The sequence below is a fragment of the Pseudopipra pipra genome, chromosome 1 (genome assembly GCF_036250125.1).
Source record: "Pseudopipra pipra isolate bDixPip1 chromosome 1, bDixPip1.hap1, whole genome shotgun sequence".
Taxonomy (NCBI): Eukaryota; Metazoa; Chordata; class Aves; order Passeriformes; family Pipridae; genus Pseudopipra; species Pseudopipra pipra.
Window position 1 is genome coordinate 15,908,670 of NC_087549.1, and position 4,459 is coordinate 15,913,128.

At 35.9% G+C, this 4,459-nt stretch overlaps 1 long non-coding RNA gene across 2 annotated transcripts; it reads right to left on the minus strand.

Annotated features, from left to right (window-relative positions):
* Nucleotides 1-1,828: 1,828 nt before the first annotated feature.
* Nucleotides 1,829-3,772, minus strand: LOC135410101 (uncharacterized). 2 transcript variants are annotated; one of them, XR_010428516.1, is made up of 3 exons: nucleotides 3,672-3,772; nucleotides 2,658-2,766; nucleotides 1,829-2,276 (listed from the first exon to the last, which is right to left on the minus strand). It is a non-coding gene; the product is annotated as an uncharacterized LOC135410101 (long non-coding RNA). The 2 variants fall into 2 exon arrangements; XR_010428519.1 differs by having other exon boundaries at nucleotides 2,658-2,789; nucleotides 3,672-3,760.
* Nucleotides 3,773-4,459: the final 687 nt, after the last annotated feature.

Here is a 4,459-nt window from a genome sequence, read left to right on the forward strand (position 1 = left end):
ACTTTTCCATGATAATACAGAATTAAGAAAGAAACCTTCTTCCCATTGAAAAAAATACCAAGTAACCTACCTAGAAATGAAAGCTTTTCTATTCCTGTGAAGGAAGAGATTGATTATAGAGACACGGACACCAGCCACATGCCTGCAGCTGTGTCATATGATGCAGAAGGGCACATATTACTCTGGCTGAAGGATGGGAACTCCCTCTGCAACTTGATAAATCTGAGTCTGATTGATGGTACCTTGAAGCATTCTTCTGTATGTGATCTCATGCCAGTGTGCTGATCACTGCTACAACTAGCTCTTATTATCGACCAGAGGCAGTGCTAAAATCCTTGATTCAGCAACAGCTTCATTTACAGGTTTTCATTTGGCTTTATGGCAAATGAAGAATGAGAGAGGGTTAAGGACTGGTTTAAAATGTCTTAATGTTTCACATGTAAATAATTGTTAATTAACCAAAACTCCATTAGGAAGTTAATAGTGGACAATTAATTTAAATGGAAATGTTCTCACTACTTCTCAGTTTTGTCAAGGCGCAGTACAGGCAGCATGTTAAATCACCACATTTTTCCAACAAGCTATTTGAAATCTGTGGCAGCCGGATTTGATTGATGCAGTGTACCAGAGAGCATAAGTATTGCAGAAAATGCTATTTCAGAGTTCAAAGCAGTTGAAAAATTGCTGTTTAATAATTTAGCAGTGAAATGAAAATAATGTAAAGAAGATTAGCCATGATCTTTTATTGGGTGTTATTCATAGTAACATTCTCATTTCTAGACCTGTTTTTTTTCAAATTATATTTTTAATCAAATTCTTTGAATGAAAGCTTTGTTCTTTTTAGTGAGAGTGAAGCCAGAGGGGGAACCTCTTCTAAAAGAACAAACCATCTTTTGTTCAGCAGTATGGTAGAACTAAAATTTGCTCTGTGTATCTTACTTTCCTTTTGTTTCTGTCACAATGATACACAAACAATTCAGCAGAAATCTCTGTCCCTCTGGAAGCTATTGTTTTCTTTGTGTGAACTCTTCAAAAGCACTTGCAAACATTCAGCTGCATCCTGTTTTAATATAGCACAGATGAGAAGTGGAGTACTAGGATAACTATTACATTTCAGTGTTTCTCCTGTGCCCAGGGCTTCCTTTACACTCAAGATGAGTTGCTTTGTCAGAGTACACAATGTCTCTTACACATGCCCATTTCCACCCAGTTACAGTCCTCCTTCCAGAACAGGAATCCCAGGACATTTGAAATATAGTAAATTCAGACTGCAAACCCTTATATTGGACAAATAAAGTAATAGATTCTTGTGTCAATAGCATCCACATCTCATATTTCCAGGAAGATCTAAAAATTATTTAAATGCATATCTTTGAAAAAGCAAAACATAGTGTTATCTGTTTGCAGTTTTTTTCTGTACAACAGCCTCCACTAAAATAAATATTCAAAGCCATTTGAACATGCTTATCAGGCAGCTGGACAATCTGGTGAAATCTCAGTTCTAAGAATTTCCACAATTGTTCAGCAAATTGTTCAGTTTCAAATGTTGATTAATCTGGTTGAATATCCTGGCTAATGGAAATCCAGTTTTCAATAGAGATTATTTGCTAAATCCTCTCTATATTTGAGAATACAAACACAGGTTGCAAATATATTTGGGTCATTGTCTAATCCTATAATTTTTCCAGCATTCAGTATACCTGGCCTGATCCTTTTGCTTGCTATCTAAGCACAAAAGAACAGTTTCCGTAAGAGTAATAATTCATGTCAGAGTGTTTTTAAATTTGAGCTGGTGAAAACATTCTGTAAATTAATTCAGACATTATTTTACTTGACAACAGGTTTATTGATGAAACTGATATAGATTGCTGGAATTCCAAACACAGCTGTAATGATGGAGATTTTTTTGCTGCAGTGTATATCCCTTACTGTGCAAAAACATCCACTAAGACATTACAAGATTAAGCCAGTCTAGAGCTGTTGTTTAAAGAAAATCACCAGCAGTCACTGCTTTTTTTACAGAGTCTGGAACAGCATCATCTAGCAACTTCTAGTACTTTGATGCTGCTCAGAGATTGGAGGGCCCCATTCATTACATCAGTCGTTCTAGATTCATCTTTTGTCTCATTGTGCTCTCCGATTCCAGAATCTTCCAATTTCTAAAAATCTTCCAGTTTCTAAATACATTTTCAGTAGGTTTTCAAAAAATTTTCAAAGAGCTGCTTTTTTTTTCTTAGTTCCCATTTTTTGTCTTCCTACATACTGCAGATTTACTTCTGTAAAATAAAATTAAGAATACAATTTTATATATATTGTTTACGTATGGAAGGTTATATTTGAAGAAACTATTTTGCTTTCTGTTTTATAATGAAATAAAAGAATAAACCTTCTTTCCAGTCAAAATACAAGATATCCAACATATAAATTGCAAAGCTGTTTCTCAGTTCTGTAAGCAGCAATGTATACAGGTAAAGCAGTGCACGTGCAGCAGTCTGAAAATATCAAGCTGCAGAGTACCTCGTATGTTAATCTGACATAAAGTGAAATCAAGCAGCAGCCAGCAAACACTTATTCTTATCACAGATGTAGCAATCTTACAGTTGCTAACAAATAGCTTACATTTTCTTGTAAAAGAAATAGGAAAAAAACATGCTGACCTTTTTAACAGACAATGGAATCACCTTCTTCTGGGAATATTCACACATTTAAATTTACCAAGGTGTTTACTTGCTGTCCTGGAACCATGTCAGCACGTCTAGCTTCTTTCTGTATTAAGTACATTGGAAACACTGCCACAGAAATTACTTAATTTTTAAAAAGAGACGAAAACAAACTTAAGGAATTCTAAATAGAAGTTGTCAAAGGACATATACCACCTTGTGTTTCTTAGTCATGTATGACAAAACACTGAGAAACATGATCAGGGAACAGACATCAATTTAAAAGAATCACTGATTTAAATTAACAAGAAATACTATCCACAGTATTACCCACCATAGGAAATTATTCAAGATTTTAATTAAGAATAAGTCTTATAGGAAATGAATCAGAGAGTATAAAAACAGTTGTTCATAAATCACGTTTTTTTGCTTTGAATTTCTTAAAGAATTACATGCTGGATTTTTTAACATCAATTCTTGGAATCCCAAAACAGTAATAAAGTTCATTTTTGAAGAATTACATTTGTCATTTTCCCTATATAAACTCTACAAAGTATTCCCATAATGTGAACTCCTTCCTATTTAATTAATGTCTGTTTAAATCAAAAGGAATTGCTAGTTTGGGATTTGGAAAGAAAAATAAAAAATTTTTTATGTAGACAAAGATAACTGTACTGTGCAGAAAGCAGATGCAAAGTATTTTATTCTGATTTTTATTAAGACAATACATCAAGGTTTTGTAAACCTGTGCCTACTGAATGGGCCTTTTGAAGCTAAGACTAGGCAATGCCACTGAACTGTGAATTAGCATGGGAATTTAATCACTGCTGTGGTATATGTGGGTGCATGTTCTTCAGAGAGCTCTTTAAAATGCCTCAGATTTTACATCTGCAGAAATAAGTGCTGATTTACTAAATTACTGATAGTTGTGAAATATTCAGTTAATGGAAGAGAATTACAAAATAACTTTGAAATTACAGTGTTGTGTTGAAAGCATCCTGCTGAGCTTACCCAGACCAACCAGCCTGCTCGAGCAGGGTCAGTTATAGCAGATTGCCTCAGATTGTGTTCAGGTTTTGAATATCTCCACAGATGGACACCTCACAACCATTCTGGTCAACATGTGCCAGTGTTGTACCAACTTCACAGTTGGTTTTCTTGGATTCAGATTAAACTGCCTATTTTTTAATTTGTGGCCATTGTCTCTCCTGCCACTGCGTAGAAGTGAGAGGAGTCTGCCTACTATATCTTCAATTGTCCCATCAGGTGATTATATGCATGGGTGATAACCAGGACAAAGAGTCCCACCTCACTTAACCTGTCCATTCCAGTATCCTAATAATTTCTGTGGCCCTTCATTGGGTGTGCTCCATAAAAGTCCACATCTTTCTTGTACTGGGAAGTGCAGAAGTGGCACTGCTCTCCAGACATGTTTCATCAGGGCTGAGCAGAGGAAAGGGACGACCCTCCTCAGCTGCTGGCAACAGCCCAGCAGGCAGGTTGTTGGATTTTTTTTTCTTCACAGAAACATTGCTGACTCAAGGTCACCCTGTTGTCCACCAGGACCCCAAGTTTCATCTCTGCAAATCTGCTTTACAGGTAGCGTAAAGTGTGTATTAGTGCACGGGGTTATTTCTTCCCAGGTGCAGGATTTTACTTTTCCCTTTGTTGAACTTCATAAGATTTCTGTTGATCCATTTCTCCAGCCTGTCTAAATCTATGTGAATGGCAACACAACCCTCTGGTGTCATCATACATACAGCTTATCTCACTTTTTAAATCTCTGGGATTTAAGGGAT